Source organism: Mustela nivalis (genome assembly GCF_964662115.1).
Source record: "Mustela nivalis genome assembly, chromosome: 7".
NCBI lineage: Eukaryota > Metazoa > Chordata > Mammalia > Carnivora > Mustelidae > Mustela > Mustela nivalis.
The window spans coordinates 141,301,127-141,323,196 of NC_139026.1; the positions used below are offsets into that span (position 1 = coordinate 141,301,127).

The 22,070-nt window shown below is 51.7% G+C and overlaps 1 protein-coding gene across 7 annotated transcripts in view; it reads left to right on the plus strand.

The window, feature by feature from the left end:
- The first annotated feature begins 1,101 nt into the window (after positions 1-1,101).
- The window catches only part of SFMBT2 (Scm like with four mbt domains 2), a 302,416-nt gene continuing 281,447 nt past the window's right edge, over positions 1,102-22,070 (plus strand). Inside the window, exon 1 of one of the 7 annotated variants that reach the window (XM_082740949.1) lies at positions 1,102-1,288. The gene's annotated coding sequence lies outside the window, so the exon portion shown is untranslated. Of the gene's footprint in view, positions 1,289-1,315; positions 1,802-4,015; positions 4,651-4,713; positions 5,373-22,070 lie in introns of those variants that run through there. The other 6 variants (XM_082740950.1, XM_082740951.1, XM_082740946.1 and 3 more) reach the window with 6 other exon arrangements.

Sequence of the window (22,070 nt, forward strand, 5' to 3'; positions counted from 1 at the left end):
ATTTCTCAGCATGTCCCTCCTGCGGATCTTCTCGACAAGCTCGGGCCCCGCTGTCGGGCAGGGGACCCATCAACTCAGGACCCGCGGATCCCGCGCGCGGTCGGACTCTGATCCCTGGACTCTATCCCAGGTCCCCGCACTGTCCCTGGCCCTTCGGAGCGCCCGCCTCTCCTTGGGGACGGCCCTTGCCGGAGCTGCCCGGGCCTTGGAGGATGCACTTAGGGTGGCAGGGCCGGGGAAGGTGGGTGCAGTTGCTAGAGCGCAGGAGGCTCAGGACCCGGCTATCCTTCCGATCCCCTGAACTAGAGTGGGGGTACGGCAAGAGGGGGTTCGTAGGAAAGAGATGGACACAAAATTGAGAGACTCGGGGGGAATTTTACACCTTGTGGTATAGTTCACCCCCCCTGACCAAATGTGTCCGTGTCGCTAGTTTCCTGGGAAATGAATTGCTGCCCCCGACCATCATCTCCCCGCGCCTCCGTACGGAGAGGCCCACCGCCCTAAGTCCTCGGCCTTTCTCACTCGGGCGTCGCCAGCTTTTCCGACCTGGGGACGTTCCGCGCATTCTCTGCCTAGCCATTGCGCCTTAGGCCCCGGAAGGTCCTCTCGGCCTCACCCCACCCCCACTCCCCGCGCAAGGTGCCAGCGTGCCCAAGCACGCCGGCGGGTAACCCTGCCCTGCACCCGGCTGCGCGGCCTCCCTTTCGCTCCAACAGTCGCCGAGGGCCACGTCCCCCCGCCCCCCCGGGAGGAAGTTTTTTCCCCACCCTACAATAGCCGGCCCCAGCCAGGTGCCCTCTTCGGGCGCCCAGGCCCGGCCACCGCCCCGGGAGACGCCGTGGCGACCCTCGTTACCTGCGTCCTGCCAGGGCCAGGCAGATCGCAGCTGCAAGCTCGCCCGAGCAGCCCCAACTTAATTTCCTCCCCCTAGAGGCACCTTTCCCAGAAAAACCTCTCCCCTCGGTCCTCTCCCGCCTTCCCTAGGGCACCAGGGAAAGTCCGAATCTCCATAGAAAAGGTTCCATTTAATTGCCGGGGCGGGGGGGGGAGGTCCGGGGCAGGGTTGGGGGGGGGGGGCCGCAGCGGGCGGGGCCGAGGCGGCGGCGAGGATTGAATTTCTCTCCGCTGCAAACCAGCCCCCGGCGGATAAAGCGCTAGTTCGGGCACTTCGTCCAGCGGGGACTGCAGACCCAGAGCACAGTGTCCGGGGAGATATGCACAGTTTGCCCAGATTCCCCTGCAGATGGGTGTGCGGAGACACCCCTGCCGTGAACTTTCTGCAGATTGTGTACGGAGGGAGCCGAAGGGGAGGAGGGCGGGGAGGGGGGGCGTGTGAGCGGGAGGTGTGCCCGTGTGTGTGTGCCCGTGTGTGTGTGTGTGTGTGTGTGTGTGTGTGTCTGTGTGTTGGGGGGTGGGGGTGTGCCCAGGCGCTGGGGAGTCGCGGCGGGGCCGCGGAGGGCGTCGCGAGCGCCCCGCCGGCTCCGGGGCTGGAGCCGTTCCGCGAGCGCGGGAGAAGGTCGTTGCCGGAGTTCGCTGCACACACGAAATAATCATCTTAAAAAAGAGTGCCGGGCATGCGCACAGCGAGGATGCCATATTGGAATGAGGCTCTAGCGGGAGGCGGAGGACCCGAGCGGGCGCGCGAGGGAGGCGGCGGGCGGGCAGCGAGCGAGGCGGCGCGAGCCGGGGCGAGGCGGCGCGAGCGGGCGAGCGAGGCCGGCGCCCCCCTCGCACCCCCCACCCCCACCCCGGCGGCGCCCGGGGCCTGGGTCCCCGCCCAGGGGAGCACGAAGTTCACCAGGTAGGACGCCGCGCCGGCCGCTGTCCCCGCGCCCGGCCCGCGGGGCGAGCAGACCTCCGGCCCGCAGGTCGAGTGCCCCCGCCGGGCAGCTGCTTGCTCCCCAGCCTCGGGGAAGACGGGCGCTCGGGCCCGCGCGGCCGCGGGAGGCTGCAGGAGGGGTGCGGCGGGAGAGCGCGGCGGGAGGGCAGAGCGGCCGCGCGGGAGCACAGCCCCAAACTCCGCTCCGCGCTCCGGGTTGTCATTCTCGCTGCCCCCGTCCCCTTCCAGCCGCTTCGCCCCTCGGCTTTGGAGAACCCGGCGTCGCGGGCGGCCGTGCGGACTTGCCAAGTGTCCTCCTCCCCGGGTGCGGGCTGGCCCCTCCCGCCGCCCACCTTCCTCATTTCGGCGACGCCGCCGCCCTGGCCACCCCGCGCTCCGCGGTCGCTTCCCTCGTCGGGGTCTCTTTCTTCTTCTTCTTCTTCTTTTTTTTTTTTGGTGTCTGTGTTGGGGGCGGGGAGGGGGGAAACGGTAGGGTGAGGACTGGAGACCGGCCACCAAGCGTGTTGAAAACCGGTTACGCACTCGGAGTCGCCCCCTTGGAAATAGGTGCTTGTGCAGCCGAGAAGAGATTGTCAGGAGGAGTTTTCGGAGCGTGCTCCGGCACCGATGGTCTTTTTGTTCTTCTTCTTCTTTTTCTTTTTTTCCTCTTTAAAGTAATATCCTGTCACTTGGGGCTTTCCTGTTGTCTACTCTCATGTGACCTCCCTTCAAAATTGCTCATCCGATCTAGCTTTAGAGTTTTATTTTTAAACGCGCGCGCGTGTGTGTGTGTGTGTGTGTGTGTGTTGGTAAAAATCCGCCAAAAAAAAAAAAAAAAAAAAAAGGAAAGAAAGAAAACAACTGTAGGAACCGCTTAGATGTATTTATTGATTTTGGCCCTGGGCGGCGGGAGGAGCAGAAGCCGGGCCGGGGGAGCCCGGGGAGGGGGCGGGGAGCGGAGGGTTCGCGGGGGCCGGACGCACGTCCCGAGCCCGAGCCCGACTTGCGTTTTCTTGGAAGCGCCGCAACTGCGGGGAAGGAGTGTTTGGAAACCGTGTCCGTTCCAATATGGCGGGCTAAGGTGGCTTTTAAAAACTGAAAATAAAGGTTTTGAGGTGGGAAAAAACCCCACCGGAGTTGCGGTGCCTTAGTTTCGACTCTCTTTGGCTGCTCCGGGAGCTGTTTTAGCGAATTAAGTGGGAAAAAGGAGACAGAAGGAGCTGCCCTAGTTTTTTCCGTGTTTGGAGTCTGCGTGTCCAGTCCATTGCCAAGGGGAAAAGGGGTGCCGCTGGCCCAGACTGGGGCAGCCGAACACAACTGCTGCGTGTGCTTTGGGATCGGTGTGCATCCCGGCGTGTGCAGTTGGGGGGTGTCAGAGACAAACGCCCCGAATGTGTGTGTGCGTCTTGGAGCCAGAGTAACCCGATTTGACGTGACAAACTGCTGACACGTGGTGCAGAATACATGAGGGCAGAGGCAATGATTTATTGCGGCGTTCTCGAGAGGAGCCCTCGGTGTATGCTGGCTTCTGTGCGGGGGGAAGCCCCGAGTAAAGGACGAAGTGTCGGGGTGTTGGGTGCGGTCGGGCTGCAGGCGCCCGCGGGGTTGGGTGTGCTGGGGGCACGCCGCGCTTGGTAGTGGGGGCCTCGCGGCAGAGGCGTGGGGACCCTGAGAGCAGCGCGGCCGAGAGGTGTGGGCGCGCGGGCCTCGGCGGCCAAGTGGGTAGGGTGGAAGCCAGGAGTTGCTTTTGGAGTTGAGCTCTAGGGAGGGTGGGGGATGGGAGAAGTGTTCTCGGAAGAAAGTGGCCCTTGCTTAGGTCCTGCTGGAGAAGGCTGGATCTGAGTGCGGCGTCCTCCGGCCGTGGTAGGCGAGGGGCGCCGCCGTGGCATGGGGGTTTCAGGGGTGTCCGGGAAAGGCCGGCTTCTGGGGCCCGGAGGGTCTGCGACTGGAGTTTGGGGGCAAAGTCGGGGCCTGGAGGGGGAAGTCGGAGGGGAAGCAAGCAAACCCGAGCTTCCTAAGCTAGGAACGGGGATCTCCAACAGGGGTCGCCAGTGGCCAGGACGCAGCTGCCGAGCGGAGGTCGCGCGGGAGGGACCCAGGGGACAGGGGGCTGTACGGCGGCTGTGCGCCCCCGCCCCGGCCCTGGAGAGGGCAGGTCCTAGGGACCTTATCGGGGCCGGCGAACCTGATGGCGCCTCGGCCCAGTGCGCGAGAGGTGTTTCAATCTCAGGGTTAAACATAGTGTGTTGGCTAGGTCTGTAGTTAGCGCAGTAACGGGGTCTCCGGGCATTTGCAGGGGCCTAGAGGGGAGATCCGTAGGGTCAGCTTGTCCTCTCCACTTAAGGGGACGCCGCGCTGCCCGAGAGGCCTGTCTCTCACAGTGTCCCGCGCGTGGGGGTGCAGGGGAAGCGACCCTAGGATTGGAGACCCCGCGTCAGATTTCCCTTCCCACCTGGGCGGCGGGGCTGAGAGATCGCGACACTGTGGCCGGGACCGACTTGGTCCCCCGGGCGGAGCGCGCGGTGCGTCCCCGGCCCTGGCAGCGTGCGCTGGCAGCGGGTCCTCCAGGGACAGCTCTCCCGTGGGCTTCGCTGGAGTGGAAACCAGCCTAAAATGGCTCTGTGCTTGTAAACTGCAGTTTCAGCCGGGAACCCCTCCCCTCGTCCTCCTGACGTCGCCGCTGACAAGCGCACAATTCACTCTAACGCCCCGAAACCCGCGATTTTGCACCGAGCTGTGCCGTGGAAGCGAATATACAACCGATTACAAAGAACATTCCTCAGGATTCTCGCAGGGTCCAAGTTTCCCTTTCCTGTAGGAAGGGACGGGAGGTGTGTGTATTTGGGGGGAGGGGGTCGGGGGCGGAACCGAGACGCGGCAGGAGCCCGGCCGACCACCGCCCCGGAACCGGGGCTGCGGCTCGGGGCCGGGGCCCTTTCCGCGTAAAAAACCCGAGGGAGGTGCCCCGGGGACGCGGAAGGTGGCGGTGCGCAGCGAACGCCAGGGTCAGGGGCGCTCGGCCTTGAGGGCATCGGTGGTGTCCGGAGTGCAGAGCCGGCGCCGGGAAGCCTGGGAGACCGTCCCCAAACTTCTGGAGACCCGCCTGCAGTTTCGCTTTCGGAATTTTCGGGATCTTTGGGTTTCTCGAGTTGGGTGGGATTCCGGGAAGAGAGGGCGCCCGGCGCTGGTCCTAGGGATGCGCGTTCCCCTTGCAGTGCAGTAGTCAGCACTCCTCACCCCAGCGCCCCCTCCTCTGAGTTCCCGGACCCCGCGGGCGCGTGGGAGGGTTTGGGGCTACCAGCCTCGCGCGCAGTCCCGGCTCCGGAGAGCGTCCGCCCCGCACCGCGTTTTGTGGGCTCCAGCGGCGCGGCCGCTGCGGATCGGAGCCCACGGGTGGGCCACCGCTTTCGACCAGGGCAGACCCTGCCTGAATCCGCCTCCATCGGCGCTGCCCTCCACTTTCCTTCACCGCTCCGCCCTCCCACCGACGCCGAGGGACCTGGGAGACCGATTCGAGGGTCTACACCAAGCCAGCGGATCCAGGTTTCACCAGGTCGGAGAAAACGCGAAAACCGGCTTCAATTGGTCACCGCATTCTGGGGAGGCCGCTGGGGGTGGGGAGAGAGGTCGAGCGGGTACAAAGCGGGGGGGGGGAGGGGAGAGGCCTTGGTGGCCAGAAGGAATTGGCCAGGCGCTTCTTTGCGATAGGAGATTGCTACTTTCCCCCTAGTAAGCATTAAATTGGCACGCACACGCTGCTTCCGCCCTTCCATAAATAATCGTCTCAGATCCTTATCTTAGCTGGGAGCTGGGACCCTGCCGCCTGCCTGGGAGGGGGAGGGGGGAGGGCACACCCACGCACGCCAGAAACCCTCCACTCCCCCACCAAAGTTTTCACTGTGCGAAGGACCCATTCTCCCGGCGGTGTAAACCACTGCCCCGTGGCAGGGCGATTGATTCAGCGCCCCCAGTCTAGAGAAGCGTGCACCCAGCGACCCCGTTTTGATGTGTGTTTTTCTAGAAATGCGGGCTGAGAGCTGCCAGGCCAAGAAGTGTGTTATTTCCCATCAGGCTTCCAGCACCTTGAACCTCCAACAGGCCACCCTGCTGGGACCTGAATTTCACTAATGATGGGAGTCATTGATCTGAGAGAGCTTTTCCTCTTAGTGTTTTCTAGCAGAAACCATGGTTAGGTTTTTTGTTTTCTTTCTGTTTCTGTTTTTTTGTTTTGTTTTGTTTTGTTTTGTTTTAAACTTTGCTAGGTATCAATACAGAGGTTCATGATTCTTGCTTAAAAACAAACAAAGCAGAATAGGTTCCGGAAGAGGAAGAAGAGCCTGAGTGATCTTAGAATTAGCCTTTCTATTCCTTTTTTGTCCTAAGATCTTCCCGGGGCTGCTCTCCGAGCAGGGGATGTTTCTCAAATCCCATTTCTGCCTGCTCTGGGCGAGATGACATAGTTCACTTTTCTCCGAGAACTGGTGCCCACGAAGGACTCACCACGCCTGTGTTGGAAGCATTGCCCTGAGCAGTAAGCGGATGAGGGTTCCATTTCCTTGGTACAGAGTGCTTTTGGGGTGGCAAAACCCTTGAAATGGAAGTCACGCTCTGGAGGGCCTGTACTGAGAGTGGAAAGGTTTTGTCAGGGTATCAGAGTAAAAGAGTTCTCCTCTCCTTTCTCTTTGTTGTCCTCCTCCTTTTAAATAATTTGTACAAAATGGTGTACTGTGGGGATTTGAATGATCTCCAGTTCTAGGGTTCTAGGTCTGGACCTTTTCTGATAGCTATTTCACTAGCGGAACTTTCGGAGTTCATCTAACAGTACAGTGGTTGGAAAGAAGAACTTGTAAAAGGTTCTTGTACCAAAATGAAATCAAGATATGTATAGTTCAAGGCACATGTTATGTTTTTTTATTTCTAATTGTTTTTACATCTGCATTGTCCCAGTACAAACGTATTGTCCCTGTTTTACAAATACGGAGAAAAAAATTAGGGAAATTTTGCTTGTCATAACAAACCAACCTGGGCATTCAGGATCTAACCCCCAGATTTTGTGGCAGAGGAGAGGACAGAATCAGGAGGTCTGGGTTCTCCTTTGGAGATATTTCTATCTAGCTGTGTGGCCTTGGACCACTTAGAGCATTTTTCTGAGCTACAGCTTCCTTATGTGCGTCGGACTGGAGTCTCACTCCCATCTCCATGCTTCTGTTGAAAAGCATGCTTCTCCATGCTTCTGGGGAAAAGACCAGTCGTTCAACACATCTTTGTAGGCATGCTCAAACGATTCATCTTTCAGACCCCTGCCTGTAAAGTACAGTGAAAGCATGACGGGCCTTGTGACTGTGGCTCAGGAAGACATTTGGTGGGTTCTGGTTCCCTCTGCAGGGGTCCAGGGCTGACACTATTGAGGGAAAGAGGCTGCACGTGGGGCTGGGTTTCACTCATGCCCTGGAAAAGGGGAGGTGTAGAGATGGACACACACACAAATGTAGCCTTCATATATAATCTGTTAACTTTTTTTTTTAAAGGTTTATTTATTTATTTTAGAGAGAGAAAGAGAGTATGAGTAGGAGGGGCAGAAGGAGAGGGAGAGAGAATTTCAAGCAGACGCCATGCTAAGCGGCATTTGATCCCAGGACCCTGACATCATGACCTGAGCCAATACCAAGAGTTTGGTGCTCAAGCACCTGAGCCCCCCGGGTGCCCCCAGCTTCATATATGATCTTGATAGTATCGTGGGCTGGGCGAGGGCATTGTGGTTTTGAGCAGAAGTCATGAAGAAGTACCTGATTCGAGGATGCTTTAGGAATTCTAAGACTGAAAGGGACTGTTCCACATAACCCTCCGTACCCCGCCACTGCAGACAGGGTGAGTGCTGGGACCTCCTTCCACTAGTATTGACCGTGTGGGTAGATGACTGTGGCCTCCTGGTAGCCTAGGGAGTAAAAAAACTAGGTCTGATGTTGCATTTACCATTCCTGCCCTTTATTTATTTAATTTTATTTTTAAAAAAGGTTATTTATTTATTTGTCGGGGAGAGAGTGCGAGTGAGCACAACCAGGGGAGCAGCAGGCAGAGGGAGAAACAGGCTTCCCACTGAGTAAGGAGCCCAGTGCAGAACTTGATCCTGGGACCTGGGAATCATGACCTGAGCTGAAGGCAGATGCTTAACCAACTGAGCCCCCCAGGTGTCCCCATTCCTGCTCTTTAAGTTGGGCTGTTAGTACCATCGACCCTTCAACAATGTAGGGGTGAGGGGCAACAGCTCTCCCCAACCCCCAGTGGAAGATCCTCACATCACTTGACTTCTGAAAGCATAACTACTAATAGCCTGCCGTTGACCAGACGCCTTACCAATACTGTGAATGGTTGATTCATACATATTTTATACTTCTATTATACACTGTATCCTTACAATAAAGTAAGCTAGAGAAAAGAAAATAGTTCTTAAGATCCTAAGGAGAAGAAAATATATTTGCAGCAGTATACTTTATTAAAAAAAAATGCATGTGTCTGGACCTAGAGATCAAACCTGTGTGTAAGCCAGCGACACTTCCTCTCTGTGAGACTAGACAGGTCTTGGACAACTCCAGAGACATGATCTTGTTGGCTAAAACGAGAGTTGGCCGTATTGAAGTCCGTGTAAACGAGACAGGACTGTATATTGCAAATAAGGGAAGGTATTTGGGTTAGAGCTTGCAGTCGAACAGGGGATCTTACAGGATCCATAGAAAGTCACTGAAAAAGGTTCCGAAGGATCTTATCAGTAGTGCTTCGATGGAAAGATGCCAGGATCGCTCCCCCATCTGGTCAGCCCCTAATGAATTTTAATATCACGGAACACTGCATCAAAAACTAACGATGTACTGTATGATGACCAACTAACATAATAAACAAATGATTATGTTTCACCGTATACTGATCGTTAGGTCCCTTGTGTTTTGATAGGATGACATTTGCTAATCAGAAAGTTTTATTTCTTTTGTCTCTAAGGTTTCTGTCCTTGTGAGAAGATAGATGTCCTTGACAGTGATTAAGCAAAGAATCCATTGTGCTTTTCTGTTTCATTCTTTTTGATTTTCTTTTAAGGGAAATGGCACATTGGGTTGATACAGTGCTTGTGAACGCATATGGTGATATCTGTAGAGTAGGGCTAATAGGAGACCTTTCTGGTGCTGGTGGGACAGGGGAAGATGGGGCAGATTTTTATCCTGTGATTCCCTCCCCCAAAGTTTTATTGGATGAGGAAAAAATATTTTATTATTATTATTATTATTATTATTATTTAATATTTTTAAGTAATCTCTATGCCCAACCTGGGGCTCAGACTTATGACTCTGAGATCAAGGGTCCCACGCTTTACTGACTGAGACAACCAGGAACCCCCAACAAAAGCCTTATAAAAAGTTACTAAGGTGTACCATGTCTGCTTTCTCCTAAATTTAGCAAGTCTGTTTTTCCATTTCAGTTAAAACTGAGGTATAAATTGCATCACTTTAAGCCATAATACGAGAATCTGTAATTCCAAGTATAAGTTTCCTCCGAGTCTCTTTTTAAACATAATTTAAATAAATGCTCATATAAAAAACTGGACGCTTGGATCTTGTAGGTCCAGGGATTAACAATGAAAGCATTGTGGAATTAATAAGATTATGAACTAGCGATTTACTGAAGATGGTGTTAAAAATAATTACTTATTTGAGCATGAACTATTCTCCAGCCCTAGTACTTACTGCTTTGTATATATGTATCCTCTATTTTATGGGAATATTACCCCATTTTACAGAAGAGACTGAGGCCTTAGAGAGCCTGAGTAACTTGGCAGCAAGTTAGGGCAAGAGACAGAGTGAGGATGTGAATCCTAGTCTTGCCTTGTCTTGAAACTGTAATTATTGAATATTGATTATTTAGTCTGCGTGAGACACTGCACTGAACATTTAAAATGTGTTAGCTTGCTTAATCTTTACAGGTGAGTGCTGCTATCTATATTTTATTGATAATGAGATCAAGTTTTCGGAGTGGTTCTAGGGCATCGTATAAACAGGGTTGGTTATTTATTTATTTGTTTACTTTGAACTTGATTTGCAGTGCAGGAAGACTGGAGCATTTTCTCTTTGCATTTATTTCGGGTGGTCATGGGGGAGCAGAGCCTTTAGAGGAGGCTAAATCTCTGTATTTAAATGGGAAAGTGAAAATACTCCGTGCTCTGGGTTGGGGTAGAGTGTTGCTCCTCATCCTGTGACTTCACCATTACAGTTTTGAAAAGTGTTGTGTTTCTGAAATTTCAGTTTAATTAAAAGGTACTTGATTTTCATACACATCAGTTTCTTTTTTCTTCTCCCTGAAAGACATTCCCACACTAGTGTATAGGTGAAAATAAATGGAAAAATTCTCAAGTCGTGGACAAGTGCAGAGTCGAACTCCACAGGACCTTGGGACAGCTGGGGAAGAGAGGTAGAATTTTCCCTTCTAAGTAGTTTTTCTTTTCTTTTTTTCTTTAAAAGACTTTCTTTTATTTATTTGAGAGAGAGAGAGAGAGAGCATGCGAGCGTGTGCACAGGGAGGGGGAGTGGCAGGTAGAGGGAAAAGCAAGGAGCCCAGACCTGGGGCTCCGTGTGGGGCTCCATGGGGGGCTTGATCCCAGGACCCTGGGATCATGACCTGAGCTGAAAGGAGACCCCAACCAGCCACCCATGCGCCCCAGGCTGTAGGGGTTCAGTGCAAAAAAGCAGAGCTTCCTGAGACCGTTCTAGACCGGCTTCCACTCTTGCATCGCTTCTCCAGCCCTGTGGAGAGCTCGCAGAAACGTCCCCCCAAATGACAGGAGATCAAGGACAAGGCCAGCATTCCCTTTGCATCACTGCGGTGTTTGCCCTCATTCCTGCAGGGAAGAAGCCCGGTTGCCTTTGGAAGGGTGGAGAAGTGGGAGTGAGGAGAGGAGGGCTTGGCGGTGGTTCGCCCGCACAGTGTGAGCAGGAGGACAGAGTCAGTGGGATGGCGGGAAGTGCACGCCGCACACGCGTCCTTCTGCGGGAAGCCTGCTTGTCTTAGCATTCCGATCCTTGCTGATGTGAACTCCCTAAGTTAGAGTTCATCTGCTTCGATCACAGTCATGTTCTGTGTTGCAGCTGAAAGTTTCTGAGATCCTCCGGCCACGTGTGCGTCCCTGATGTTGGGTAAGGAGAGCTGACATCCCCTGGTCTGGAAACACGGCCAACTCTGGAATCAAACCCAGCCGTCCTGGTTCTCCGTTCCCCTTGGAGGAGGCAGGACAGCTCCCTGTGGAGTAGCAGAGAACAAGGAGCCTCATTTTGGTCCTTGTCTTTCATTGTCTTTAAAACTTTAACTTACATATGCTTTATCCTTCCCTGCTAGCTGCACAATGCAGGACACCTTTCCCCCTTCTGTCCGTCTACGGCTGCAAACCTCAGTGCCTTAACACAGTTCATTAGATTAAGTCTGGGAGGAGCCAGCTGGGCCCTGAGGTCCTCACTCGCCTCTTTTTATGCAAGCTTTCAGGATCCAGCTCAGACCATGGACAATGTTTTGTTTTTTGGGTCTTTATTCCATTCCAGGGGAAGCTTTAATACTCTCTCCTCCCATATACACTTTGTTTTCATGAGGAAGGTCCGTGAAAACCCAGATTCCCTGACCCGCGTGCCTAGGAGGCGAGACTTTCGGGACAGGCCCAGTGTTTGGCAGATCAGACAGTGTTGCTTGCTGCATGTTTCAGGTTCATGATCGGTACATTCCAGTGCCAAGCCCAGGTCTTCATTCATTACATCCCCCGTGTTCTGTAACCAAGCTAAATTAGGGTGTTTTTATTGACTTTGCATAACGATAGGCACTTGCACGCCCCTGGAGCCAACTTCCTTCATGCATTTAAATGATATGATTTATAACATTTGATTTATGCCCGATTTTATGGTTATTGGCATGGCTTCACGTAAACACCTGAAATGCTCTTCAGTTGTTTTATGAATCCCCGGGGACACTGCACGGCTCTCCACGCTGGCTTCCATGAGACGTTTTCAAGTGTGTGGCCTCTCTCAGGCATCTTTGCTGTGTATCTGGGCTGCCGGAAGTAATGGATACGTAAAATCCCGGCAGAAAATTAGGCGCTGATGATTAGCCATTGTCTACGCATGTCTAGCTTGCAGAAGGCTCCGCTGTCAGAATTCTCTGCCTTTTGAGTTCTCACGATCGTGGGTACGACGCATGGGCTCGTGACTCCACACACGGGCGTGTAACGTGGAATACGCGTCTCCCGCAGAGACGAACGATGCCTTTGCTTTCGTCAGAGGCTTGGACGGATGCTCTGATTCATTCCAGACTGTTGGTGACAGGGAAACCCCAGGGCTAGCTCAGGATGTCAGGACCGTGCGGGAAGATGTCTGCGAATTCTAGAACGCGTGCTTTTTTATCGTAAGGCCCTTCCAGGCTCTTTGGTGTAAAGTATGTGGTGTCTGTCAGTGATAGGGTCACCTGAGGATGGTGTTCAGCCTCGGTGTCTTGGAGGCACATTTCTGGTGCAAGAAACCCTTTATCACTACCTCGATGCAAAGACCTCTTGCCTACCAGACTCTGTTGGGGATCTCAAGGCCCCATCCTTGTTTAGAGCAAGGAAGTAGTTAACAGTCTGTAAATAATCCGTAGGTAAAGAGTAAGTAAGTAAGTGGGCTTCTGATATGTTGCACCGCTTCTCTGCCCTTTGCCTGGGTTTTCTCCTGTTGCACAGTGCCCCGTCGGAAGCCCTGCATCTCGTTCACTTTCTGCTCGAGTAACACATGCCGTTGGGCCGGGAGGCTAAGAGGTGACAGTGAAAACCAGGAATTAGAGGTCACGGTCTTTTCCTGTGGGAACCGCAGGCTGCCGCCAGCCAGCCAGCCCCGGTGTTGACTCCTGGAGGCCCTTTCATCCCCACATATCTTGTTTCCCAGGATTGGGGTACGAATCCGATCGTAAAGAATTAGCATTTCTTATGCCGGGGCAGCGGTGTGTGTCAGGTTTCAGTCTGTTTAGAGTGAAAACCGACGAAGCCCGGTTGACAAATGGCCAGTGAATGGCTGTCCTAATCAAGGGGACTCGGACTCCGAGAGTATGGTGGGTGTCGGCGTTTCATGAACCTTCCGCCCCACAGAATCCGCTCGTCTCCCTTGATGATGGAATCAGGCAGGACCTGTTTCTTTTTCGAAAGGCGGAGTGTTGGCTGTTACGCGTCAGGAGGGGCTGGACGCAGTCAGGCGTCATTTGCGGGGTGATCCGGTGACAGGGTGGATAGGAGCAGAAGAGGGCTGTCCTGGACAGTAGCGCCTGGCACCTGACGTGGCTCTCTTTCCCCAAAGCCCTTTCCAGGTGCGGTTCCTGGAGCGGCTCTCGCCGTCCCAGGCCGTTACTTGGCAGCTCATTTGCCGGCCGCTTCTTCCAAAGACGGAAGCGGTGATTTCTCCGAGATCAGATTTCGGACAAAAATTGGGTTGTGCGTCCTTCAGAATCCCCCCGATCTTTCCCCCTTTATTTGAAATATTTTGAAAGGTCTTCGCTCGGGTTGGGTGTCCTGTGCTCATTTCGAGATGCCCGGAGTAGGAAATGAGGCTGTTTTCTGCGCGATTCAGACACAGGAGTCATCCACGGGCAGCCCGAGCGTGTCTGGAATTTCATAAGCTTTGAGTTTGGACCTTCGCGTTTTATGGTCTCTCCGGAGGGTAGTCGGTTTTCTGAGTCACGGAGAGACCCGGACAACCGCAAACCTCTTCCCACTTCGGAGTAGCGCGCGTGAGATCATGAGTATGTTAATAAGTTACGATGCAAGTTTCTTGAACGACGTTGAGGCCGATCCCTTTGAACAGTCCGGGTAACTCTGGGACAGTTCTTTTGTTGCTAGCGTAATGCAGTTCGCTAAAGTGAGCCCTTGTGAGGCCTCGTGACTTCCAGTAGAAAGCTTCGTGTTTTGGGGCGCCTGGGTGGCTCAGTGGATTAAGCCGCTGCCTTCGGCTCAGGTCATGATCTCAGGGTCCTGGGATCGGGTCCCGCATCGAGCTCTCTGCTCAGCGGGGAGCTTGCTTCCCTCTCTCTCTCTCTCTGGCTGCCTCTCTGTCTACTTGTGATTTCTCTCTGTCAAATAAATAAATCTTAAAAAAAAAAAAAAAAAAGAAAAAAAAGAAAGCTTCGTGTTTTCACCTGCGCTTGGGTAATTGTCTCTGCGCAGTGAAAGAGCGACATTTATCATGTCTAATAAAACAGGATCAAGGTGAAAAAGTACATTAGTGGGTAGGGGGGTAGGTAAGGAAAGAAGAGAATTTTTTGACTCTCAGAAGGGGTGATCTGGAGCTGGACCCTCTGTTGCTTTGGATTTAAGAGAGAGATCGTTCTTGGAGCCCTCACGTGCCTCATCTCAGGGAGGAAAGGGATTGTGTGTGTTTTGCGATGTCCCCTTCTAAGCCACTGACAGTAGGCAGAGACCTCCGCCTTCCCTGACGGAATAGGGTGGAAGCCTTTCCAGTGTATGTTGACCAACCTGAGAGTAAAGACACTGATGGTGAGGTTTCCTCTTGGAATGACCCGAGAGACGCCAGCAAGCCCCTCGGCCCCCCTCCTCTTAAACAAGACAAACCACAAAGTGCTGCCAGTCTTCTGAGGAAGGTGCCTACCATGACAAGTAGAGACCGGTACCAACCAAGGGAACAAAATAACTTACAAATCTCTCCAAGAAGGTCATGAATCACCGCAGGGAGGGTTTAGTTTAGACTTTGCATCCCGGTAGCAAGAACCGGATGGGGTGGGAAAGGGAGTCTTCATGAGAGTTCAGACGGAGCTTTATGCAGTTAAACCGTGAAGCTCCGTAGAAGAGCTAGAGGGAGAAGCTGAAGGTAGATCCCAAGTGGAAGATTAAAAAAAACAAAATAAAATAAAGTGACAACATAAGAGGAAACGTTAAGCAGATTGAAGAGGTCTGACATTTGATGGAATATTTGGGTGACAGAGCAGAGAACAGAGATGAGGAAATCAGCAGTAATTCAAGAAAATATCCTAGTCTAAGAACATGAATTTCATACTTGAAGGAAGTCTGGGTGCCCTGATGCCACAAGCAGATCGTCAGAGGCCCCAGGAGCTGCGCCGCTGACCGATGTCCCCCGTGGAAGCTGTGAGATCGTGGACAGAAGCCCTCAAAACTCTGCAAGAGGGTGTTTTCGTGTTTTTTCCACCGTGTGGTTTTTGTTTTTGGTTTTGGTTTTTATTTTATTTATTAGAGATAGCAACGTGAGAGAGCGAGAGAGCGCGAGTGCACAAGCAGGGGGAGCAGCAGATGGAGAGGGAGAAGCAGAGTCCGCACTGCACAGAGAACCCGATGCGGGACTCGGCCCCGGACCCTGAGCTGAAGGCAGCTACTTAACCAACTGAGCCACCGAGGTGTCCCTCAACTTTGGAATTTTTTTGCCCACCTAAACTTCTGGAACAATCGTGATGGTAGCTAATGACATTTTCAACCATGCAAGGCCTCCTGTTTTCTACCTAAGTCCTTTCTTAGGGTCATACCTCCTCAAAAGAGAAAAGAGAGACATGGGGGACCCGGAAGAGAGGAAGTGTGACAAAGGAAAGAGAAGCCAGGTCTCAGATGGCAGAGAAGGCAGCCTGGAGGGAGCACAGCAGAGGCCCGGGTGGAAATTTCTTGAGATGAAATGAACAAAATGCCTATTTATGTCAATTTATCAAGAAGAGAAGTAGATAGTGGAAAAATTGCGTTTGGATGGGTGATAAGTATGTTAAAGCTAAGGACGCGGAAAGAACAAGATCATGACTGACTCCAGAGCACGGTTGTATGAGGACGGGCAACCAGTCCTCATGTGCCGTGGGGTCAGCTGGACGTCTTCACCAACCCGCTGGGGTCACACCTGTTAGGAGGTGAAGGGCAGGAGGGAGAGAGTGCGTGGGCACATGACGCGATGACAGCAACGGGCAAGTTCCTAAGTGAGTTAGCAGCGGTGTGGAGACGAACACCAGGGCAGTCAGCCAAGTCCTGAAGAGGGAGAGCGTTCCCAGGAGGGACGGACCGCGGGAAGCGTCCGTGGAGATTGTACAAGCCAGTTCCCTTTTGCTTTTCGAGAAAAGAGACCTGGGAAAAGTAATTTGGCCAGATACATAGTTCCATTAAGAGTGTGGCTCCCCCATGAAGAGTGAGCGCGATGCCTTCTTGACAAACTGTAACTCTTACCGGACTTTTATGGGGAAGAGGGTGGCCTGACTTTGGCAGATGCGGTCGCAAAGCTCGACTTTGTGAGATGGAGCGGAGGTGACCGGCATTCTGTAAGGGACGCGGCTTCCCATGCAAGACTCTTCAACGCGGAGCTACTTCTGGGAGAACCAGCCTTCCCCTTGCCAAAATATAATATTTTTGGGGGGGGGTACACCTTTGTTAAATCTCTCTTGATGAAGAGCTGCGTTATCTTTCTCAGCAGCCCAGACAAATGTCTTTTTCTTTTTTTTTTTTTTTAGATTTTATTTATTTATTTGTCAGAAAGAGAGAGAGAGAAAGCACGCAAGCAGGCAGAGGCAGAGAGAGAGGCAGGCTCCCTGCTGAGCAAGGAGCCCGATGCGGGACTCGATCCTAGGGTCCTGGGATCATGACCTGAGCTGAAGGCAGCGGCTTAACCCACTGAGCCACCCAGGCGTCTCAGACTAATGTCTTTTCATCAAGCAGGGGATCTCTCGAGGGCAGTGATCGGCCCAGCAGCGACCGCGGCACCTCGAAACTTGCTAGAATGCAGAGGAACAAGGCAGTTCTCTGGATCTGTGGGCCATAGACTCGGAGGTGGGGCCAGCAGCCCGAGTGTCGGCAGGCCCTCCAGCTGATTCTGTGCCTTCAGTTTTGAGAACCATTGAGGCAGCGGGCACCATTCTAGCTAGTGAGGACCCCCTCGAGTGCAGGTTACCCTCCCGCCATGAGGCTCACCCGCTCATAGTGTAGGAGGCCCTGTTTTCACTTCCCGGGGACCTCGGCCTCCTTGGGCTTGAAGCACCTTGGTCACCGCTGCTGGGAACTGTGACTTTTTTTTTTTTTTAAACCAAACACCACGTTTTAGGTCAATCTTTGGACAAAAGCTTAGCGCGCATCCTGAGGTCATCCGTGACGACTAGAGCATCATAATCACAGACTTATAAAAAGGGAGCACGGTCCTTGTAGGGAGTGTTTGGTGGGATTTGGGCCCTAAGTGGGGGTGGTGTAGACAAGATGATGCTTACTTCCCTGTGACGTGGTGGCAGGAGTGGACAGCGTACATCAGGCCCCCTTTCCGTGGCCTCACTTCTTTGGGAGGCTCGCATCCGTGGGATCGCAGGTGGCGTGGGTCGTGAGGCTTAGATGTGTTCCTGCATTGGGCACCTCATCTCACCTCTGGGGCTCCTTGTGAAGGAAGCCTCAGAGGTCTGCTAGCATCTATGGCTGAGTGTGGTGGACACGGCACTGCTGATGATGGGGAGAAAGAAAAAACCCTTTAATGGTCAGTATGAGGGGAATGGCAAATAAATTACCGTATTCCGTATTATAATAAAAATTGTGCAAGTCATGTTTTCGAAGAATTTTAATGACGTGGGAGAAGTGCTGCTGTGTGATGGTAAATGAAACGCGAGTTAAAATTCTAAATTCTAGGTGAGCTGAAACCCCGCAGAGAAGCTGTTAGGGGGACCTTCTCTCCAAATAAGACTAATTATTCCCAGGTGTTAGAATGATAAGTGATTTTCATGTGCTCCTTTATACTTTTATTTTCTAGACTTCTGCAGCATGTGTATACCTTTTATGGGAAGGAAACCAGTAAATATGGTTGAAAAAGTGCAAGTGTATGCGACATTTACTAAAATAAACACATTTTGCAGTCTCCTCTGTAAACAAGAGTCTTGTCACTTGTCCTTAAAGAATAACGTAAGGTTTAACTCTGCCACTCATTGATGTGGCTTTCTTTTTGATATTTATAATGTTACCCTTGAGTTCTATTTAAAATGATTGATTTGGTGCATTTAAATTGATGTCTTACTTTATAGTCCCTGATTCCCTTTTTACGGTGTCTGGCCAGGGGCAAGGGCAGAGAGCTGAATCCCTAAGAAGTCATAAAAACTTCAGCAAACTTTTCCCCTTTCAATAAGTATTCTGTAAGCCATTGATACATGACTCATTTCTTATAATTACTAAATAAATAATAATTAATTTTCTTTTTCCTTCCCAGATAAACTTTAAGCCTGATTTCATTTTTTGAGCTGGACTGATTTTCCTGAATTTATAGATGAATGAGAACAGGAAGCGATTTTAGTGTGACATGCTTGCTTTCGGATATTAGATCTTTACTTCTTTGAAATTATAGTGATGCAAAGATGCAGCACATTCTGTAAAAATCTGCTTCATCGGAATGTTTGCTCTGCAGTGTTTGTGGGATATCACAGGGAAGCTGTTAAGACTCTTTTTGAAGTTTCCTAGGTTTTAAAATCCCTGAGTTCTGTTTTAATGAGCTTGCTATTATTAAATTAAAACTTTCAAGAGAGCCAAGGATTGATGGTTATTTATGACAGGCTCCAAATTCAGATCGAGTAAACCCTGGCCTACCTGTGCAGTGGGCTAGCTTTTCTCCCGAATACAGCAGCCACTCTGACTTTTTAATGAAAATTAAAATTGAAATCATCTTTTCTTTTCTCTTTAAATTGAAATCATCTTTCATGTTAGCTGCGTTTCAAGGGCCCTGTAGCCACATGTGGCTGGTGGTTACTGTATTAGACCCCGCAGGTCTAGAAAGTTCGACTGGACCTTGTTGGCTTAAAAATAATTCAAAATAGGTAAAAAACCCCTAATAATTTCTGGTTAGCTCTAGAATACTATCTAGTAAGTGTTCTTCCCAACCCATTTTCTTACTAACAAGACTTTGCTTGGCTTATGCTAAAATTACTTAACTATCTCTGATTTTTTTCCAAATGATAGGAGGAGGTGGAAAGAATTAACAGGGGAGGGTGCTTATTATGTTAAATTTCTTTCAGATAAACAGGTAATCTGAATGCAGAAAAAAACCGTTAACACTGAAAAAAAAGCTCTGGTAGATTTGTAGAACTTTAGATTTGAAAAGGGCCCTGGATTGCATCTAATCAAGCTTTCATGAGAAGTTTGAAGGAACAGAGAGGTCAAGTCATTTGCTTGGGTCACACAGCTAGATCGCAGCCTTGCTACTCTCCAAGTTGCTCTAATTGTGGTGTTCAACAGCTTTAGAGAGAAGAGGAGCCAATTAGAGTGGGATTAACTTTACACAGGATCCCAAGTGTATTGTAAAAAACAGGAAGTTACCCTTTAAAAACCCAGCTTTGTGAGCTTTCTTTTCATGTCTTTAAAAAAATAAAGGTACTTTCATTAATAGAAAGCTTTACCTTTGGTCTTGAACCTAATATATATTTTAAGAACCAAAATGCAATATGCCTCTTTTTAAAAATAGCCTTTTTTGGGGGCCGGGGGTTGGCGATAGGAAAGGATTTTCTTTTCAAAATCCTGTTCTCATTTTGTAGGACTTCGGGGTTGGTTTTAACCAGCGAGCTCTGCTGCCCCCACGAAGTCCACGGAAGTACGTTTCTGTGGAGTCGGTCTGTCGTTCTCCTGTTGGACGTGGTTTCTCTGGCCGGGTTTATGTCCACAGACACGGCCTGGGCACGCGCTGTGGAGACTGAGCTGTGGGAAGGGATTTGGTCTAGGAAGCTACCTCCAAGCTGTGAAGAGATTGAGTCTTGTTAATGTTGGGGGGACCCCTGGGTCGTTTGTAGCACGTCCCCTGGATTGGCCTTGTGAAGGATGCTGTGCACTTGTTTGATTCTTCTCTCCCCAGACCTTCCTCCACAGGGTCCTGTTTGAGTCCTGTCCCTGTCTGTCCATCTGTCTGGTGTACGGCTGCCTGGAACAGGTCGAATCATGGCACTCCCGCAGTGAAATCCTGCGGTGTCTGCTCTTGTCTGCAGAGTGGAACACAGGGTTGGGGTCCTCACTTGGGCAAACCAGCTTCTTGGCCTTGGGGTTCAGCCTCGGGCCTGTTCTGCTAGCACTTCCTCCGGTCCTGCCTGCCCCCACCTTCCTCGTGGTGATCACGGCTTCTGTGCCTTGCTTGCCTCTGCCTCTCTGTGTCTCTAGTGTCCCTGTCCCTGACCAGCTTATAAGGGGTCATTGCGTGCGCCCTGTGCCCTGTGGGGATGCCCTCTGTTCTGGACTGTCTGATACGCCGTTGGCTCCAGGGGTTCCTCCCTCCTGTGTCGTTCAGCTGCTTGTCCTTTGGCCCTCCCAGGCCTCGGTGATCTCCCCGACAGACCCCAGTGGACATCTGTGAGGGAGGCAGTGTTTCCCAAGGGTGCCGCACCTTCCTCTGGGTGCCCCCCGGCTGGGTGATCAGGGGATCCACGAACTCACACCCATGCTTCCGGCGTCATGGGCGGGTATGTGCTGTGGTTGCGTGCTCCGCGTATCTGTTCTTGCGCGGGCGCTTGTTGGCTCCTGGGTCTCTGGTGGCGTGGCCACGCTTGCTTATCAACAAGTGAGTTCTCTGCCGATGGCAGTGGCCATGGCTCCTGGATGCCGGTGGCGCTGCGGACACGGTGTGTACCGCCACCTGCTGTGACATCCAGGCCTAGGGCACCAGGGCTTATGGGGTGGCCCATCCCTCTCCTGCCCGGCCAACTGCATGCTGCCCCGCAGGGAGGGGACCTCCGGAACCGTGGCTGCCCACAAATCCCAGCGTCTGCGTGGTAGCAGGAGTGCTCTTAGGAGAATGCAGTTCTGCCCGTCATCGCGTGCGCAATTTTAGCAAACGGTTGTCGCTGCGGTAAAATTAGCCAGCCCCAATGTGCAAAGTGCTGGGGTTGCCAATGCCCTCTGTTTTAAAGCATCTTGGAACCCGTGTATCTGTTCCATGCATTCCTTTACTTATTTCTTAAAGCAAAACAAAACAAAACAAACTAAAGAAAAACACACCAGTTTTCGTTTAGGTTGAGGTCGTTCCTGGATGCACCCAGTTTCCTTGCACCGTCGGTCTTAGACGCTGCTGGAGGGCGGGGTAGGACTGTCCTGCCTTGCTTTCTTGGCCCCACGCAGGGCTCCCTTGAGCCTGGGGTATTTCCTGATCCTTGATGGGACTTTTAAACCCCGGAAGCCATTTCAGCCTTTTAACCAGTGCCCTCCTGTTTCCTGGGACAGCCTTGTCTTCTCCTGTGTCCCCGTCCTGACTTCTGGTCCTCAGATCGCACAGGCTCACTTTTGCTTCAGAAAGCAGCATAAGCACCTGTGCTCAGAAGCTGTGCATGAGTCAAAGATGGTCTCCCAGTTGGTTACGTTTACCTGATAATCTGTCATTTCATTTTCTTATTTGTGTACTTTTCTTCGTACCCGCAAGAGGCTTAGGTTGCCGCTGGAAGAGCCAGTCTCGACATTTCCATGGTTCCTATTCGAAAGTAGGTATTTTCTTCCTTTGAATTTTGACGGACAAATGGCTTCGTATCCCTCCCCCACCCCCACGGCATCTGGTGTAGTATTTGATGAACAGGTGGGTAGTAAGTTGGTGCTGGGTTAAGTTCCCGCACCGGGTACCTGGGACCTCGCCGGTATTCTCCTGCGAGAGTTTTCTGCCTTTTTCCTGCCGTGGTGCAGGGGACTCGTGAACCTTTTATGAACCTTTAATTTTGACCCGACCTCAAAATAATTTTCCAGGAAAGTCAACTGAATAGCACCCAAAGGGGCATGTGCGTGTGTATGTGCGAGTGTGAGTGTGTGTGCGTGCACGTGTGTGGCGGCTTAAAAGGGAGTGGTATTTTCTTCATGTGGGTGACAAATAAATTATTTATTTATGTATTTATAATAAATAAAAATAATAAGTACTATATACTATATATAAATAATATATAAATAATAAATAAATAAAGGCATTTATTTACATTATTAAATGAACAAATAAATAAAGGTATTTATTTACAAATAAATAAAGGTATTTTCTTTATGTGGGTGACAAAATATTCTATTCATAGGTGGAGAGTTACTGTGCCTTCCTTTTTCCTTGCTCTTTTGCTGATTTAAACTTTAATCTACGTGTGCAGCACAAGCAGACGTTGAACGAGGGAAAGATTTAAAAGGCCCGCGTGGCTGTGTCGAACACCGGCGATGACCGTGGCCGACCCTTGAGAGTGGCGTGCCCGGCTCTTTCGTGAGCTGGAACGTAAATGAACTGAATTGTAGGTTCCGCGGGAAGCGCCT